This window comes from Panicum virgatum, chromosome 9N, assembly GCF_016808335.1.
Source record: "Panicum virgatum strain AP13 chromosome 9N, P.virgatum_v5, whole genome shotgun sequence".
Lineage (NCBI taxonomy): Eukaryota > Viridiplantae > Streptophyta > Magnoliopsida > Poales > Poaceae > Panicum > Panicum virgatum.
In genome coordinates, this window is record NC_053153.1 from 46,151,420 (window position 1) to 46,172,352 (window position 20,933).

Sequence of the window (20,933 nt, forward strand, 5' to 3'; positions counted from 1 at the left end):
AAGAAAACCACCTTATGCATGTTCATGAAGTTCTGCTCATCAAATGACCTTGATTTTTGGATATGTTATCACTAATGGAATTTTAAGATCACATTAAAAAGATGACACCAAACCAAAACAGTTATCATGTTGGAACAATCAAGATTCTCTAATCTATTGTTAGCTTTCTCAATTTAATTCTGGAAAATATGCACATGAACTTGCTCTGGAATTTTTACTGCGTGCATGTAAAACTAATACACTGTTAATATCTAAATTTCATATTTATTAGAGATAATTTGCTATATACCATGATTTATGCTTGTTTGATCAACTTAATTCTTCATATATAGATTCTATGCTCAGAAAAATCTATATTTATTTCTGGAGTCTCTTTTTAGCTCTGTGTTCCTGTATAAAAATTTTGAGCTGCATTTCCTGAGTTTTTCTTTGATGAATAATCATGCTTAGCATCTTAGGACTAGATTTACTGTTTTTGTTCTGAGTAATCTACAATGTTTCTGAGCATTATTTTTGGGCATGATCTTGTTTAGAGTATGCTCTACCTGTAATAAAAAGTTCATACGCAATACTGGTTAAATGCACCTTGAGAAATTTATGCAAACTCATGCTAAGTTAACTGAATAACTAATTTATCATAGTGAGTTAAACCATGACAAAATTTCTGGAGTATGTTTAACTCATGAATAGTCTCTGGTAAAAATTTGAGAGCCATATCCCTAGTAAAACTCTCTGTAGAATTAATCTTATTTAAAAGCTTGCTGTTTTTGTTCTTTTTGTCACCTCAGTTATATAAGTGAATAAAATCTGGAAAAATTTCAGTGCTGATTATATGCTATGAAGTTGCTCTCGTAAAATTTGTAGCACCAGAACCCGTATTAAACGTTCTGTACAAAAAGATGAAGTAACTAGAGTGGTCTACTTGCATGAATAGTTATAGCTTTTGCTTATTGGTTAAATGCTGAAATCTATACCATAAGTACTTAATTTGAATCTGGGTTACTTTAGTGTTTCCTCACTAGCTCATTAGTAATTTTGGGTTGTTACGAAATAATGAAAGCATGCTCTGTGTTGAAATTAAAAATGGAAACCAAAACCCCACTCATTCATGAAGAAACGTAGTTATGTTTACTACTCTATAAATGACTGCCCATGAAATAAACTGTTGAAATCATCACTTAAGTAACTTTTGTTGGACTACAACTTTATCGTGAAGGAAAGAAATTGTTATCCATGAATAACTCATAATCTTGCATTGCATATAGAAACGGTTAATCTCGCGGACGGTGACTACGAATTGGTGCCCGCGGACTCTCGTGCGGAGCAGGAGGTTAATCTGAACTGTGATATTTTGCCTCAAGACCTGGGCCAAGCCCCAGAGGCTTTTCTGCCTGACAGTGCCCAAGAAGGCAAGCCCCGGAGCATAATCCCACTATTTTCCGAATTATCATTCAGCTATCTATTATTAATGTATCGTAATATTTTGTTTTCTGCATTTAAGTTTCTAGGCGTTGATCGAAAACCTTAGATGCACGATCCCTAGGAACCTATGTTTGATACCGGATCTTTTTATCGACTAGTTGCCATGCTAAATAGGTACGGTAGAAGTCGAGTGGTTTCCTGCCTCTCGCGAGCAAATATGATTTGTACTGACTTTAATTCCTGTTGAAATGTAAGGACAACGGGCGGGGTTGTGTAGTTGTGATACCCCGCTGGTGTAGTCAAAAAAATGGCTAAGGTAGCGGTGTGTCGCTCATTTCGTTAAGCGTTTGAAAGTTCTAGCCACATACTGAGAAATATGGTAATCGGTAAGCTTAAGTACCTGATTAGACCGGCGAGTGGAACGACCATTCACCCTCTTGGTAGAAGTAGGGTTTATATTTTTGTCGCGACGTATGGGTGCAGAGTGGTCGGACTCTGTAGTCGGGGAGGGTGACCCGGATCCCCGGACTGGAAAGAAAGGGGAAAAGTAGCGTGGGCGGGAGCGAAGTCAATCCCCATGCGTGTGGTCTAGGTTCCCCTGGCCAGGTTGAAATTCGATTCGGAATCGTCCGCCTCTCACGGCATGAGATTGCTTAATGATTTCGGTCACATAGAGTAACAAGTGGAACATGATGATGATAATACTGCTGGTTGATTAAATGATTGCTCTACCATGTTTGTGTAGAGTTAGTTGCAAATTTAGAATGGTTAATCCCACTAGAATCCGGCTAAGTAAAACCTGAAAGTAAGGATCAACATTTAGCGGCATTTTTGGCAAGCAAACCCCACCAACCAAAAAGCCTTGCATGTCTAGTTATCGGACTATGTTATATCCGGAGACGGGTCAGTCTTGCTGAGTATTAGTATACTCAGCCTTGCTTGTGGCACTATTTTTCAGGTACTAACTTCGAGGATCTATTTGCGAGTCTTACTTGGCCTTGTACTCTGCCTCCGGGTTGGTCTGTTGAGTGGGATGGCCCTTCAGCTGGTGCTAATCACCCTCCCTCTGAGTGACGCATTCGTACGGGCTTTATCGATGCGTCACGTTATCTCGCTAGTTATCTTTTACTGCTTCCGCTGAGCAATGAGACTTGAATAATTGGAATAGTTGGAACTCTGTAGGACTTTACTACTCTGAACATGGTTTGTAATAAATTTTCTTTCCGCTGCAATCACTCTGAGATGTATGAAATGTTCTGTGTTGTAATCTCTGGGCTCACCTTCGTGTGAGTGTTGTCTGCTGATCCTGAAATAGCGTGGCTTTCATCGAGGCTTCACTCGAGGAACTACCGGTGAGTGCCAAATTGGGTCAGAGTTGCTTAGCAACAAAGATCAGTGCACCCGGGCCCAGTAGTTTTGGGCGGTTCCGCCACAGCCAGTCTCCTCTACAGTCGGCTGGGCAGCGTCGTCCACGCCGCCCCGACCGGCATCTTCTCCGGCCCCCGGCCGGGCAGCATCCTCTGCGCTGCCCGGGCCGGCCCCTTCCTCGGCACCCGGCGGGGCAGCATCTTCTGCGCTGCGCCGACCGGCGTCATCCTCGCCTACCTGCACCCGGCCCATCTTAGCTCCCCGGGCCATCGCCGCCCGGTACTGCACGGTAATCTCCTCCGCCGTTCGAGACCCTCCGGTCAGGGGCTCCGCCGACGTGCGAGGCGTAGTGGTTGCCCCCAACTTGAGGGCCTTGGTAGGTGCCAGCGGAGGAGCGGCCGCAGTAACCTTTAGGCTGAGTCGAACAAGAAAAGGGGTTGAGATCAGCAGGGATGAGGGTGCTAACAAAAAGCAGAAAGCAGATGGAGAAGTACTTACCTTGAAGCGGCGCTCATCTTGTGCTTCCTCAAGCTCCTTGGGGCTCGCATCGCCTCGCGGGCCCTCGTCGATTGACCGGCAGGCGGCGCCCCCGAGCCAGCCGGATCCCTCGGCGAGGTCTCCCGTCCGAGGGTCGCCACGCCTCCCGCCGCGGGCGTCCACTCGTCCGTCGCGGGCGTCCTCTCCCTCGCCACTGACACGAGCGTCCTCTCGCCCACTACCGACGCTGAGGCCTCGACGCCAGCTCGGTACTGGCCCGACAGCGGCCCCCCAGCCACCCCCGTTTCAAGGTCCTCGAACATCGAGTTGTCAGCGTCGTCGGATGAGGAGTCATCGTCGTTGTTGATGGCTGTTAAGTCCAAAATATATGCCGTCAACTCCTGCATAAAGACATGAAAAATGAACATCAACAGTAGTGGTAGGAATTATTACTAACAAATTCCACGAGTGTTGGTGAATTGTTGATTGCAGGGATACAAGTCGGGAATAACATGAAAACACACAGAAGACGCAACAGAAATACACAGAACATCACTGTCTGCGTTACACATCCAAAAGAGGCCCATTTGATAGAGAAAACTGACGTACAAAGCCCCGGAACCAACATACACAAGATGGGGGCCCACCAGGCAGTGTCCAGGACGAAAGGCGGCGCAAGAGGCGGCAATCATGGGCCGGCCGAACCACAAGGTCGGCCGGCCCCATGTCGGCGCCATTTGGCCTCATTTTTGGCGAGAAGATCGTCCTTATCGTCCTGAAGGTGGTGCCCTGTGTTTTCATATTTAATTCTGGCGGGAACCGACCTTCTTAGGCTATAAAAGGGGGCCTCCCTCACCCCTCACAACACACACACCAAGTCCTCTTCCTTCTTCACTTGAAGATGTAGTGCTCCAATGCTAAGGCGAGGCCCTGCCAAGGCAAGTTCTTAGAGTAGGAGGAGAGTGAGGAGTAGTTCGGGGAAGCGCCGGGCCTGTCGGCAGTCTTCTCCGGTCTTGTACCTCTACGGATGTTGGTTTCCTCTGGTATGAGTAAGTTAGTATTTATGATTCTTGTATTGCATAGTACTTTTCTTTGAGTGAGATCAGTTCTCTTACTCACGGGTTCGTCGCTCTGTATTTATATAGAGTGACGTAGTTTGCTACGGGGATCCAGACGTAGTTAGACTGTGGTAGTAATCAGTAGCATAGACGTGGTGTCTGGGCTACGGGTTACCTTCGTTTGCCTTATATCCCACGGTCTGTGAGGTAGGCCGCAGGTGGTGACAGCCCTGTCGGTCCTTCATAGTCCTTCACATTCGGATATAGCGTAGAGCTATTGGCCGGAGTCTCCTGGCCATTTCAGGGGTAAGCCGGTGCCCGAAGCGAGTATTCTGCCCGAGAGATCGACCTTTAACTCATCTTTAGTGCTACCACAGGAATCCTCTCCATCCTCGTCACATATCCTGGTGTGTCCTTGGACCGACTTTGTTAGGAGTTAGTGCACGCACGTTCCCTGTGGATACGATACCCTTGAATACTCACGGGTGAAAGCTACGACGGTATCCGTGCGCTTATGGATTTATTCGCATCGTTAAAATACCCAACAAGCTTTCTGGCGCCGTTGCCGGGGAACGGTTGCTGTTCTAACTTCGAACCTAGTTGGTCCTCGTATCTTTTCTTTTTCAAATTAAAAAAATTCTTATCTTTTTTTCTTCTTTCCTTACCTCTCCCTTGATCCATGCCACCCTCATCATCATCGTATCTTTTGCTTTCTTTGTCTCTACCTCCACCCCTGTTACCCATGGAAGGTTATCCTCGTACACACCTTCCGACCCTTTGGGGTGAGTCTCTAGAGCCATCCTCTCTGGACCTAGTTCCGCACTCGGCTACGAGATTCTTCCCTCACTCATAGAGCTAGTTCAGGAAAACTCCTTCTCAAGGTTAAAGCTATGAGCTTCCCTATCATCATCTACGAGAGGAGGAGATCACGTTGAGCAACTGAGGTCTTCCATCACCAGAATTCGAGCTTTCATCTCAAGTATTCCTAAAATTCTACTGAAAGGAACCTCTCCTGAACAGCCAGGAATCTTTGGGAACGAGTGCTTCATGCAAATCCTACCCCCCAGATTCATTTATGGTGTATTCTTCTTAATTTTCCACGATACCATGTCTCAAGGAAAGTTGAGGAAGGAGTGGTTGGAAGAAAACGAGTCATTTTTTATGACTCGTCTATCTCAACCACAACTCCCTGGAAGAGGTACCATATGAAGCCCATCATATTCCCATGTCAAGGCAACCTCCGAGGTGTTTCACCAAGGAATATGCCTTGATCTTGACCACCATGTTATAAGTCCATAGGACTCACCTATTTGGTCAAGGGATCATAGGGCCATACCGATCGAATCGAGTAGAAATTCACAACCTCGATTACCGATCAATGCTAATCAAATCAAGTGATTCAAAACTCACATCTTGTTCCTTGATTTTGATTGATGCCCAATAGAAGTTATGCTCACCCTTCACTTCAAATGAACTTCTATTGGAAGCTTAGGATGGATTGCTTTGACATCACATTAATCTTTGATGAAGTGCGAGGCTTTCTATCTAAGAAAGGATGAGTTGAAAGGTGCTCATTTCCCTCGTGACCCAAACTCAGAATTGTTTGTTTGGCCCACACCTATTTCATTATGGGGCTATGAACATTCTTGAGTTTCCCTATCCGAAGATCAAACCACTCACTCCATGAGCATGAAGCCCTGTTCTGATTCATCACAAAAGCCATGCATGCTCATCCTTGATTTCTTCGTGACCTTCTGTTGTGCCAAGTCGCTACGAGCCATACGATCATCTTAGGGTTTCCCATCATAGATGCCCTTTAGGATGGTTGTTTTGGGTTTTGCTTATCATAATATCTATGCAGGGCTCGTTGTTGCATTTGTGCACTAACCTTGTAGCTTGAACAACGATAAATCAACAAATGGTGGTAAAGCTAGAGACTACATCACCATTGACAGCTGCAGGAGGGATCCCCATGGTCGAGCTTGCGACCATAAATAAAGCACTGCCGGGAGATAGCCCGGAGCAACTTTAAAAAAAATCTTTCTCCTTAAAAAAAAGCAAGAACACGTTTTTAAGCATAGTATGCACCTTCGGGTATTCTTGGTCCTAACCATTTCAGGTGACGATTAAGAAGAACAAGAGACATACGATGCCTGAGAACATGAGGTCTGCATCAGCTGAACACTTTGATGCTCTTTGGAGTTGGAACACACTCAAATGGAGACCCCAACATTGCACACTTGACTTTCACACAAAAGTCCAAGTATGGGGGAAATCACTGAGCGTCTCACTGCAAGTTCTAACCATCCCAAGGAGCATCCTTGTTTCAAGAAGGTGTCAGGCCTAGCTTGCTCAAAAAAAAGAGAAAAAAAAGGAGAGAGATATATAAAAAAAGAGAAAAAAAAGAGAAAAGAAGAAGGAAAGAGTGAGAGAGCCACGGCTCCACACACTTAAGCAGCACACGCACACAAATCAAGAGGCTACGCCTCTTCCTTTCCAAGCCTTTGCTGCTCCACTCAGATTGATCAGGCCTCCAAGAAGCATTGTTCCCACACACGAGGCAGGAGTATCACACACCATCATTGCAACAATTCCAAGAAATCCATCCTTCATGCTGGCGGAAAGTATACTCAGGTAAGCAAAGGTAAGGTTCACCAATCCTTTATGTTTATCTCCACGTGGACAGAGTTTATAAAATCATGCTTCCTCTATTTATGTCTGTATGCTCTGGTTTGGATGTTCTCATATGGTACTTCCATAGGCTTTTTAAATTAAACATGGTGCTTAGGTTAAATAGCCTTCTTTAATCAAAATGAGATATGGTGTCAAAATTTTGGTTAATGAACTTTGGAGTAATACTACCATAAACTTTGGATGCATGTCTTTTTGGACAAACCCCTGCAAGAAACTTTTCAAATTTGTTGGGTAAAATCCTCAAGTTCATGCTGGAGATAAGGCAAGACTCAGAAGTGCTTCAAATAATAAAATTTGCACAACACGCAAAGGAGGCATAAGTCGCGTTTCAAAAGTGCACTTTGTGCACTCTACCAAATGCCCTTGTGCTTTGTTCATGCAGTTTAATTTCAGCCTTGTCTGAGTTTTACAAAAATGATAAAAACTTGGTGATCAATAAATAGAAAAAAAATCACTTTGTTTAAAAAAATATCTCTCGAAAAAAAGATGAAATAAAATGATGGCAAGAATTTTGGGATCCATGTTAGCTTACTTCTTTGAACTTGATTTTTTTAAAGCATGGATGTGAACAACAAATCTAAAAAAATCATTTCAAAAATCCCTTCAATATTCCTAGAGTATTTGTTGTCCACTAACCCTTTGCTGGAAGAAAATAAACAACCCAGGAGCAGCATACAGTAACTCCAACATCCACACAACGCTCCTTGATCCCATGGGAAGAAAGATGCATGAGGAACTAAGCTGAACAAATGCAAAGCTTTGCTTCATGTATATGAAGCTTAACTCTTGTGTTTTGTTCCAAGCTTGGCGAGCTCTTTCAGGTAAGTATCCCACACACCTCGTTCACCTTTTTCTCATGTCTAAACCCTGCTAAGTTACCCACCTTGTTCGGCTTGCCAAGAATAAAATTAAAAAAAATTAATAAAAAAAAGAAAAATGATACTCGTAAAAATAAAAATAAATAGTATAAGTAAAATTTAAAAAAAATAATTAGGTGCTTTAAAAAAATAAAAAACTTCTCATTCTTTCACTCAATAAAATTTAGACTCCCCAGTGTTCAAAACCGGTAGAGTCCCTTTTTTCTTTCCACTTTTGTTTTCTTTGAATAAAGACAGTTACAAGAATAAGTGTGGGGGAGATCTCTCAAAATCACCAATTTCAAATTCATTCAAGATCTCTCCCCCATACATGCTGCACAACATCGACGACCCAGCATGCTGAAGACCAGGACAGATGGAATTTAGAGAAGGATGGCCGAACCCCTGGTTCGACTAGACCATCTCTGAGTTCCCTCAGTTCCCAACTCTTCTTCCTCTACAAGCGATGGTATGTGCAACACATCCCTCACAATCTTCCTCAAACTCCCTAAGTTCTTGAGTTTAAATGAATTTCATTGTTGATCACAAAAAACTAAACTCAAAGAACTTTGCCAACCCACCTTATGCACTCCATGCGCTTTCATGAATAAACTTGCATACTCTTTATTCCTTGCATTCTTTCTAGTTCTTGTGAACATTTATTTTCATAGGGATCCCATGCTCTCTAAGTGATTGAATAATGTGATATGAATGGATGAACGGAACCATGCTCATCCTTGCATAGTACTTGGAATTTCTTTTCAAAGAAAAACATCAATAGCTTGTCTCCTCAAATTAATGAAAATTCCTACCAAAGCCAAAGTTAGATTTTCATGCTCAAATCTTCTTATGCAGTTTGACTTTGCTTTGAGTTTTGCCAAATTCTTTGACCCTTGTTAGAGACTTGTCATACTCTTATGATCAGGATCACGTACACGTCCAAGCTATACTTCTACACTGGAAGATAGCAAATATTGTCATCCACCCACAAAATAAAACTCCACATATCATGATTCTTTCTCTCTAAATGTGACCATCAAGGATGTGGACTATGAAAACAAAAAAATAGTGAAAAAGATGCATACCCAAAGAAGGTATGCCACATGCCCACAAGGCATGTCAAAAGAAAAAAAGAGATGAAAGATAGTCCACATCCAAGGAAAATAAAGAAGAGAGATGGATCATGCAAAGGAGTTCATCCACCCTCTACGAAAAAAAATCCACACACTTGCACATCTTGATCAGATTGTATGACTCGTTTCTGCTTGGATCTAGTCTTTGACTTAGCAACATAAGCAAAGCAGACATGCCTCTTTTACTCCTACCCTGAGCTCCACATTAGCCTGATTAGATGATAAGAGAAAAGAAGACAGCTACTTTGCCTTGGTGAGGATCTAAAATACAAAGAGTGATTCAAGAGAATAATTTGAGGAGCTCTTTTGTTTCAAAAATTTTAAAACCCAAGTTTCTAAGCAGGAAGAGCTAGGAACCCGAAGTCTTTATTGTTCCATTCTTCAATTACCCAAGAAAGCATGGTAGCCACTTAAAAAGTTTCACGAGAATTGGAAGGAACTTGGAATAACTTGTATGCAGGTTTTATCAAGGGAGATGCATCCACCTTAGTCCTTCAATCTTTACTCGAGGACGAGCAAAGGGTTAAGTGTGGGGGTGCTGTTGACGGCTGTTAAGTCCAAACTATATGCCGTCAACTCCTGCATAAAGACATGAAAAATGAACATCAACAGCAGTGGTAGGAGTTATTACTAACAAATTCCACGAGTGTTGGTGAATTGTTGATTGCAGGGACACAAGTCGGGAATAACATGAAAACACGCAGAAGACGCAACAGAAATACACAGAACATCACTGTCTGCGTTACACATCCAAAAGAGGCCCATTTGATAGAGAAAACTGACGTACAAAGCCCTAGCACCAACATACACAAGATGGGGGCCCACCAGGCAGTGTCCAGGACGAAAGGCGGTGCGAGAGGCGGCACTCATGGGCCGGCCGAACCACAGGGTCGGCCGGCCCCATGTCGGCACCATTCGGCCTCATCTTTGGCGGGAAGATCGTCCTTATCCTCCTGAAGGCGGTGCCCAGTGTTTTCATATTTAATTCTGGCGGGAACCGACCTTCTTGGGCTATAAAAGGGGGCCTCCCTCACCCCTCACAACACACACCACCAAGTCCTCTTCCTCCTTCACTTGAAGATGTAGTGCTCCAATGCTAAGGCGAGGTCCTGCCTAGGCTAGTTCTTAGAGTAGGAGGAGAGTGAGGAGTAGTTCGGGGAAGTGCCGGGCCTGTCGGCGGTCTTCTCCGGTCTTGTATCTCTACGGATGCTGGCTTTCTCTAGTATGAGTAAGTTAGTATTTATGATTCTTGTATTGCATAATACTTTTGTTTGAGTGAGATCAGTTCTCTTACTCGCGGGTTCGTCGCTCTATATTTATACAGAGTGCCGTAGTTTGCTATGGGGATCCAGACGTAGTTAGACTGCGGTAGTAATCAGTAGCATAGACTTGGTGTCTGGGCTACGGGTTACCTTCGTTTTCCTTATATCCCACAGTCTATGAGGTAGGCCGCAGGTGGTGACAGCCCTGTCGGTCCTTCATAGTCCTTCACATTCGGATATAGCGTAGAGCTATTGGCCGGAGTCTCCTGACCATTTCAGGGGTAAGCCGGTGCCCGAAGCGAGTATTCTACCCGAGAGATCGACCTTTATCTCATCTTTTGTGCTACCGCAGGAATCCTCTCCATCCTCGTCACATATCCTGGTGTGTCCTTGGACCGACTCAGTTAGGAGTTAGCGCACACACGTTCCCTGTGGATACGATACCCTTGAATACTCACGGGTGAAAGCTACGACGGTATCCATGCGCTTGCTGAATTAGTCGCATCGTTAAGATAACCAACAGTCGTCGGACGAGGAGTCATCGTCCGGCTCCGGCGTCGACTCGGGTGATGGCAGCTGCGAGAGGCCCTCCCTCTCCCACCTCTTCCAGTTGTGGTGCTGCTTCTCAGCGTCCTTCTGCTTCTTCTCCACCTCCGCGCGCTGGCGGTTCGCAGCCCGGGTCTCGGGGAGCGGAGGGTCCGAGACATACCCTTTGTGGCTCAACCCCTGAGAGCATGACGGGAGTCAGAAGGGGAAAGAGAGAGACAACATGAACAACCAACACTTGGAAGCAAATCTTACAAGCTGGATGTACCCCGCGTCGGGGCGCATCTTGATTGCCCAGAGATCTTCGGGGTCGGTCGGTGAGGTCGCCACCATACGCCCCGCCCTCTGGGCGGCAATCTCGTGGGGGAGCAGCTCCCCCATCATCCGCGAGCCCTCGGATAAGGCCTTCGGCATCAGCTTGTAGATGGGAAGCTTCCTCTCTATGAGGGGAAGCACCCTCTGCCGGTGGAAGTTGGCGATGACGGAGGCCGCGGTCAGCCCTTTGTCCGCCAAGCGCCACAGCGCGTCGGTGTACACCTTGAGCTTGGCCTGGCGAGCAGCGGGCGATACCTCGTGCCCCCAAGAATTTGGCTTCTCCGTCAGAATCTTGCCGGTGAACGCCGGGAGCCGCCCGTCGTTGTTGTGGAGGTAGAACCATGCCTTATTCCAGTCATGATTGTTTGTCGCCATCATGCAGGGGATGTACAGGCCCTTCCTCGTCTCCTGCACCTGGAGTGTGAAGCCGCCAGCACAAACGGGACTCCTCACCCCTCACGAGACGAAGTCGGTGTGGAGCTCCCCCCGGAACAGGTGTCTCCATAGGTCCTAGTGCGCATTCACCCCCAGGTAGCCCTCGCATATGGCAACGAAGACCGCCACTTGCGAGATGGCGTTGGGGGCGAAGTTGTGCAGCCCACCCCTTAGTGGTGGCAGAGCGCATGGAAGAACAGGTCGGCGGGGACGCCAAAGCCCCGCTCGTGCAGCCGCACCAGGCTGACGACGTAGCCAGTCGGGGGCTTCGGCTCCATTTTCGTCGATCCTGGAGCGATCCACACTGGGCGCGCCGAATCGGTGTTCGGCGGCAAGACCCCGGTGGCAACCAATGACTCCAGGAACACCTTATCAGCGATGGAATTGCCCCATGGCACGGGGTCGACCAGCTGCACCATGGCGACTGCGAAAAGGGGGGAGGCTTGAACAAGGGAAAAGTGTGCTTGTTTCTTCTTCTTCCTCTCGCCTCTTAGCTCTGGAGCTCTGATGCAGGGCGACAGCGGAGGAGGCAAAGGCAAAGGCAAGGTAAGCCGAGTGGACTCCCCCACGCCACTCTTTATAGCCGTGGCAATGGGCGGATTCGCCGTGGCCATCCCAAATCAATCGCATTAAATGCAGTAGATTTCGCTGACACCGCCAACTGGGCCCCACGGCCTTGGAGACCCACGCGCACACGCAGTAACTGCAGAGGTGCGGTTACTGAAGCGGTACAGGCACACAGTAGTAGACGTCCCATTGTTCGGCTGCCTCCCGCGCCGTTCCCTCTACCCGAGGACGCCGCCTCAAAAGGCGCACCTGCTCTGCGAGCGCCGGTCCATGTCACGCACGACCCCCGCGCGACCCGCGCATGACTCCGCTACCCCGCGCCCTGCGCCGAATTCGTGACAGAATATTCTCCCCGGGGGGGTTCCTTACTAACAAAGGAACAATATTCCGTGCCCTATTGATCAGGGGTCCGAAGGCTGGCTCGCCGAGGGTTCGACAGCCGCCCCAGATCAACAGAGTTAGGGACAATATGGACGTGCTCATACAAAGCCTAGCCTCGAACACGAGTTCGAGATGTCCTATGTTATGTTCGAGGCCAGACAGAGGTGGCTAGCACGAGGGATCCCATCGAGGGAGAGCATCGAGCCCTCGGACCCTATCGAATGGGTCTGGGCCCTGCCTAGCGAACCTTCGCAAGCGCTTTTATGGAACGTGTCTCCGGACCTCAAGCCAACCCTTAACAAACAGGGCATGGACGTCCACTTGAACCACCCGCTAACAGCTCTCCGAGGCATCCATGCTCGCCACCCGCGCGAGGGTAGCATGGCTCGATTCACCCCTCATTCTTGCGAAAGGGAAGACTAAGGGTAGTAACAATAAGACGAGGGTACCCCTGATCGCCCTCACATGGGCTGGGGCTTGGGGGCTCCTCGCACATCACGGCTAAGGCCATACCCTCGAATAAATCGGCTGCAGCCCGATTGTGAAATCCCACATGTCAAACAAGCCTCCTTGAACGCTCGATGAGCCGTTTGAATTGGTCCAAAGAGGGCAAGGGTCGCCTTATCAGCTAAAAGGAATGTCAAAGCTGGCTGAAAGGAATGCCGAAGCCGGCTGAAATGAATGATGAACGGCTGCATCTCCCGATCGACCATACAAGCGCGTTACTCATAGCCCTTGGACGAGTGCACACACTCCTCCAAGGCCTCGGGGGCTACACCCCCGGGTGCGCTGACGCGCCCCCACGGAGGATTCTTCACACATTCGAAGGACCAAACCCCAAAAATTAGCACCCGTGCCACTACCTCGAGGGCTCAAGCCTCTACAGGACTGATACACACTCCTGCAAAGGCTCGGGGGCTACTGTCGGGTACCATAATATGGGACACCCTAACCTAGGTATTAAAACGCCTTCAAAAGCGCAAAACACAATTAGGCAACCAGGCCAAAGGCCCCACCCCGACACAGTACCATCATCTATGCTTGGACGCCCAAATCCTCTCTAGGATCCAAAGGGCCCAATACGCACTCGTCCCACGACCCAACACCGGAGTACAGTTCGTCCGAGGCCTCCCAAACCGTGGGACAATCTCCGCCTCGTTCGAGACCTCCCTCAGCCGAGCCCTCCGCAGGGCCTCGGCGTGAGGGGAAACTCCACCTCGCTCGAGGTCCCCCTCGGCAAACTGGGACTGTAACCCACCCACTCAGCGGGACAGGCACATTTATTACCAACCACTCTCAGCATGGTGCGGGTATTAGATGGCATCAGGCAGCCACGCCGCACAGCAAACATGATTGGAGTCCCGTCTGCCAACTCTGGTCACTGTGCCACCATTTCCAGTGTTGTGCGGACTGGCCGTGCGCTGTGCGGTCATGATCAGCACTACACCCGCCACTGTGCTACCAAATCTTTGTACTCTCCCCTCTGCAGGACCCTCGGCAGGCATGTGCAATGACCCTCGAACACAGTACGACTGTTTACCAGAATGAGACCACCATCAGCAAACACCCTCGGTGCTCTGCCCGGTCAGACGCAGAGGACGGCGCGCCCTGCAGCTATCACCACGCCGCCCACTAGCGCCACAGGGCAAGGACACATCCCGGGCATGGTCAAAGGCCTCAAAGGACGACGACCATGCCCGACGCCATGCTTCACAGTGTTCGGCAACAGGAGCTATCAACTGTTCTCCCCTGATTCGGGGAGAGATGGCGACATCAAAGATCACTCACGCATGTAATCCGCCCCTCCTTGAGCCTATAAAAGGAGGAGGCAGACCCCTTCCTAAGAGGCGAACTCTCCAAGACACACGCACACACACTCGAGCTCGCTGCCCCCGATATTGGCACTTGCCTCAATCATCCTTAGCACACATAGAGACTTGGGAGCTCCTCTCCCTCTCTCGCCCAAGCTTGTACCCCCTACTACAAGGACCCCGGTGCAAGATAATACAGTGCTCACCCCCTCTGCTGGACTTACGGCCCCATCGGCCGGAACCAGGATAAACCCCGCGTCGTTGTGTTCCTTCTTGCATCAACCATCTAGAGACAGAGACACGCAGCATCATCACTAGTTGGTGCTAGGCCGTGAGGTCCAGACACTGACACAATCCTAGCCTTGAGGAGCCTGTCCGCCCTTCACCTTCCTCCGCGCCACTAGGCCGTCCTCCCCTCCTCCCCTCCGCGCCACCAGGGGCCGATCGCCCCCCTCCTCCCTCTCGGCATGCGCCTGGTGGCCTAGGTGGCCCCTCACGCTCACCTATGGTTCCCCAGCCAACTCACCGCCCCCAGGCTAGGTGCCTCCGAATCCGTCGCCTCCTCGCCAAGTGCATAGCTGTGGGATCCTCACAGTCGGGTGTCAGGATCGGCCATGGATTTGGCGATCGACAAATAGAGGAAAACATGAACAAAGAAAGAACAAGCAATCGAACAGTGTAATATGGGAGTTCGCTGAGGAATTCTCATTGGAATCAATGAGGTCTGTTTACAGATAAATTGAAGAGTAGAAATGTTCAGCTACTCTAGACTAGAACTAGCATTTCCTTTCTTACTTGTCTTCCACAGGATCTCGAGATTTATAGGCATTACAGCAAGAGCTGGCATTCCTGCTTAGCAGTAAAGAAAAGAGTATAATGGCATTTGCATAATTAAAATAGATGATGCTGTTCGCTTGACGACGCAATCCATCAGGAGCTTCCCACATGAGTGTTTCTTCAGAAGACACTTCTTCATAATAGCCTTCATGCTGAGCAGTGATCAGGTTATTAGGGAACCTGGCAACCCCTCCCCCGTAGAATTCCCTTGTCCTCGAGGGTATCTGTTTGGGAACCAGACTTTTAGAGTGGCCCAGTTGAAATCAGGAAAAGTTGCTTTTATGAAAGAAGCATCTTCCCATGTAGATTGTTCTTCTGATAAATTCACCCAATGAACCAGCCATTAACAAATAACAATATCACCTCTAGGAAAAGCACGTGTACTCAGCACAACCTGTGGAGCTGACTTGATGTAGCCATCTTTGGTGACAAGTGGTAAATCAGTACTAGGTACAACTTTATCTCCCACATGTTTGTTGAGCCGACTGACATGAAACACTAGATGAATGTTAGCAGCAGAAGGAAGTTGGAGCTTATAAGCATTGTTGCAAATCTTGGCAAGAATTTTGTTGGGGGCATAGAACTTGGTAGCCAGCTTAAGACCTTTTTTTTTGAAGGAAAACTGTGGGGGAGGTCTCCACAGTGTAAAAACCTTTTGTATTTAATTAAAACAGAAGTTCAGGAATAGAGTACAAACCATTTAGCCGAAACCATCTAACCAAAAGCAAAAGGCTGTCCTAAGGTCATCCTTAAATCTAATCGACTGGGAGAAGCACTGCATCTTAAAATTACAAAACCATCTATTTTGACTGGCAGCTTGGCGCTCAAAAAATTTATCATTCCTCAGCTTCCAGAGTTCCCATGCTGCAATCATTGTGGCTTCAGTGAAGAAAGGCAGATTGTGTGTTGACCGGGCATGGGTCAATCTATCTTCCAAGCTCAGTTGATTATCCCAGTTGAAGTTAATTGAAGACCAGCACTGTACAGCAAAAGGACAGGTAAAGAAGAGGTGATCAATAGTCTCCTCCTCACCTGTGTCACACAGAACACATAGATTATCATCATGTACATTTATGTGTCTTCTAGAGAGCATTGTTTTGGTATTCAGCCTGTCCACAAGAACTAGCCATGTAAAGAATTTCACCCTTGGCGTGCATCTTGATTTTTGTATCTGCTGAAAGACGGGATGAACTCCCAGTGTGTCATAGATAAATTTATAGAATTGCCTGGAAGTGTATTCAGCTCCCCACAAAGGCTGCCATCTGTCATCTAGATTTTCATCATAAGGTATTTCCTGGATTACTGTCTAGAGTTCATTTAGCTCTTCAATTGCTTGATTTGAAAGAGACAAGTGGAAGATGGTCTGCTATGTTGGGCTTGCATGACTTGCTGAACAGAGATGTTATCTGATTTTGAGAAGGAAGCTATTCTTGGAAAGGTAGTGGAAAGGATATCATCTGTCCATCTATCTTCCCAGAAACAGACTGTGGATCCATTACCAGCAGTACAACGAGAGGAACTGCGATACAAATTATTCAAACGCATGACATCTTTCCACTAGAAGGATCCTACTTCCTTAGAAGTATGAGGCACTTTCTCTGAGTAGTATTTAAACCAGATGAGTTGAACCCAAGGTACTCCTGCATGATTGTAGAATTTATGAAGGTGCTTCATCAAGAGAGCATCATTTTGCAATCTAAGATTGATCACCCCAAGACCACCTTTGTCTTTGGGCTTTTGAACTGTTTCCCAGGCCACCAAGTTGCCACCTCTTGTTCTTTCAGAATTGCCTCGCCACAAGAATTGTTTTCTGATTCTGTCAATGTTCTCAATTACACCTCTTGGCAATTTGATTGTACAAAGTGCATAAGTGACAATTGGTGTCATGGCTGCATTGATCATTTGTAGCCTGCCAGAATAAGATAATTGTTGGCGTTTCTTATGCCCGATTAGAATAGATATTCTGCAAGCACACAGAATCACCACTGTAGCACTTCACCTTGGAGTATTCCAGGGTATCGTATTTTTCCTTAGGTAAGCACTATGGTAAAGAGTATCATAAATTGAATGATAACCGTACTAGCTTGATCGACCGACTGACTAGATGGGGGTAAGCCAGATAGGTAAGTGAGATAAATGGCCAGGCAATGACCGAGTGACACACGGAGATTCTAATCCTTAGAGAGGTAGCAGCTGGGAGGACAACGAGCGAGATAAGACACCTGATACACTTCTGAACTATTGAGCTAGCCTCTCTAGATCAGACTAAACACCTAACTAGTTCTCGGGAAAGCGGATTTTACTTCGGCGGCTGGAAGAGGAAGAACTTCAGAAAGGGATGAGAGGGGAGTCCAACGGCAACCTGCACTACTGCTATGAAAACACCCGAACGTGGTGGACTGCAAAGGACGGATAGGGCTGTCACCACCTACCGACTACCACAACGGTTCCGTGGGGTGGAACACACTTTCTAGCTAACACTAAGGTCAGACACCATGTCTGCACTCGGTGCTAGGATTTCTCTCGAGGCCTTCGAGAGAAATACCCCTCAACCAAGAGCACTAACTTGAGATACTCTAGTCCGGGCGAGAAAACCCGTAAGGTAAGTTCCCGATCACTAAGAAAAATAACTTAGCCTAAGCTAAAGGACAACTTCTGTGCTCAAGCTGAACCTCAGACTTGAGTAAATGAAAGACTACGGAAAGTAAAGCTGACTTAGAAAAGTAAAGAAGATAACTTATATTAATAATGTCAAAAGAAAGATACAAGAGCCATACTAGACTTCCGACGACTCCGGAATCCCGAGCAAGCTCGACTCGACTCTAACTCCCAAGCTACTAACCTACTCTAGAAAGTACAAGTGAAAGAGAAGAGCTCCAATGGTGTGTGTCTTGAAGTGATGGATGGTGCTTCCATTTATAGCCCTCCTAAGGTCGGTTCTGGCGGTTACTGCAGGTAGCGTCGGTTGAAAGCAGGTAATATAGTTGTGCTTAGCTTCCACGCCATGCCCCAGCCTGAGAGGCTTCCAAGTGGGGCCGGTCGACCTCGGGATGCTGTTGACGGTTGTTAAGTGCGAAATATGACCATCAACTATACTCATTAAAGAAGGAAAACTATACCTCTTACTCGCATATTTATATCACTAACCTAGCTCCACAGTTGTTTTTGAGAATTTATGATTTCAGGAGCACAAGTCCGGAATAGGATGAAAACACAACGAATACGCAGACAGAAGTCACAGACGATCGTGTCCTACGTAACATGAGCAAAGGAGGCCCACAAACCAGACCAAACCGACCAACCAAGCCCTAACATCGACCATCTGACATCAGGACCACCTAGCAGTGCACCAGCGAAGGTCGGTGGCAAATGGCACCAAGGGGGAGTCGGCCGACCCCCCTTGTCAGTGTCTCACGCTGATTTTTGGTGGGAAGCTTGATCCTATCCACCCAAAGGCGGTTTTGCACGTTTCCATGTTTAGAGATGGCAGGAACCGACCTCAAGAGCTATATAAGGGGCCTCCCACCACTCTCTCTCACACACACCACTTGAAGGCCTCTCTCTCTACACTCTCTTGTGACTTGTACTCCTTAGGGTATTGGATCTAGGCTAGTACTTCATCTCCTTAGCGAATCCAGTCGTCCTCGAGGTCGGCGAGCAATCCTCGGCCTCTGGTATGGCTTTGTATTCAGACTTTTGTTAAGCTATTCATTCAGAGTTCGTTCTTGGTTATCTTGCTATGTTCATAGCTTGCTTAGCCTTGATCAGTGCTTTACCAAGTTATACTAGTTGCATGCTTAGACCAGATGATCTGGTTAAGGATATCGGTTTGTTGTGCTTTCGGGCTTGCCTTAGCATCTTACCTGTCCATCCGAAGGGTGGGGAACCCGGGGGTGCTAGGGTAGTGACCTCATATGCGGGCATGGTGCCCGGGTATGTAGGATCCTTCGGATATGACGGTGCTCCATAGTGTGACTGGGGTAGACTGCAGGTGGTGACAACCCTGTCGGTCCGCCGGGAAGCTGCTTCTCGGTTAGTGTACTCCCTGACGTTCGGGTACGGTGTAGGAGTTCATGCAAAGATGAAACGGGACTGGATGTTCTCCAGTGCGGGTCATTCTCCCCTATGTCCCTAATTTCCCGGCACCTGTAGCTCTAAGCAATGTGGCTAATGTAACTTATCCACTAACATGAATAGTATACTAGGAATCTTTGCTTATGCTCCCACTAACCCTAGGATTGCTTGTTTATTCGTTATTCATGAGAGTTGGTTGTTCTGTGTGTGTCACATTACCCCTGATTATCATTCATTTATCACTTACCCCAGTATAGTCAGTGGTCTTCATCTTACTTCATACATGTCATGGTTATGCAACTAAGTAAATACACTTTACACAACCTAGCCATCCCTTAGGAAAATATAAATAACAATACCCTGAATACTTCCGGTTGAAATGCTACAACGGTATATCCGTGCGGTTGCAGATCTTTCTGTAGACGTTAAGACATACCAACACCAGCATTTCTGGCGGCGTTGCTAGGAACTAACCACTCCTAGTGGCGACGCTAAGAAATGCCAACAAGCATTTCTGGCGCCGTTGCCGGGGATGGCACTAGGTGTAAAGTTATTTACTAAAGTACATAAACATGGCAATATAAGCAAGTGGTAGCTACTGCTTATACATGCTAATGTGTTTATATTTTTGTTTTCTTCCTGATTGGATGAAAACAGGGTAGTGTATGTCTGGTTTCTCTTTGCCGACAAACTTTGTTGAAAATCCCGAGAAGCTCGTGAGAAGGGTCCGACCTCGCGTCGTCCCTCCTCCGATCTCGCAGTCGACAAGTGAACCAGCTTCCAAAGCACCATCAATCACTGAACTCATGGCTGAGAAGACTCTCCGCGACTTCTCCGTCCCCTCAGCTGCCAATGTGGAAACTGGACCCAACGTTGATGTTGGGGACGTGAACTTTGAGATGAAGTATAGCCTCATTAACATGGTGCAGGCTAGCCCATTCTGTGGCAAGCCGAATGAGGACGCTAACTTTCTGGAGCTTTGCAAGACCGTAACCATACGGGGCGTTACAACTGACACCATCAGGCTCCGCCTGTTTCCTTTCTCCCTCCCGGGGAAAGCAAAACAGTGGTTTTATAAGAACAAGGAAGCCGTCAGCACGTGGGACAAATATTCTGTGGCGTTCCTCGCTAAATTCTTTCCGTTAGGCAAAACAAATGCCCTGCGTGAAAGAATTTCAAGTTTCCAGCAGACAGGGATGGAATCCATCACAGAAGCTTGGGAGAGATTGCAAGAATACATACTCGCCTGTCCTCATCATGGGATGGACGAGTGGCTCGTGCTCCAAAGCTTCTACAATGGGCTAACGACTACATCTAGTGCCCATCTTGATGCTGCTGCTGGAGGAGCCTATCTGGACCTTACAATTGCCAAGGCCACGACCTTGGTTGAAAAGATGGTCTCCAACAAGGGCTGGAACGAGGAGCGTTCCCAGCCCAGAACGAAGGGTGGAATGCATACCGTCAAGGAGACGGACATGCTCGCCGTCAAGTTGGACCTCCTAATGAAGAAGCTTGATGAAGGGAACCGGCAGATGCTTGTTCCCGTCCATGGTATGAACTCGAACTTTACTTGCGAGGTTTGTGGCGACGGTGGACACTCAGGGAATGACTACCCCGAGACCCGTGAAGATGCAGCCTACATCAACAACAACAACACCGGGTTCCGTCCACAAGGAGGCCAGGGGTGGGGTCAAAC

The 20,933-nt window shown here is 47.4% G+C and overlaps 1 non-coding gene across 1 annotated transcript; it reads right to left on the bottom strand.

Moving 5' to 3' along the window:
* Positions 1-20,394: 20,394 nt before the first annotated feature.
* LOC120693703 lies at positions 20,395-20,501 on the bottom strand. Its single transcript, XR_005683158.1, has one exon. It is a non-coding gene; the product is annotated as a small nucleolar RNA R71 (small nucleolar RNA).
* Between the last annotated feature and the right edge of the window lie 432 nt (positions 20,502-20,933).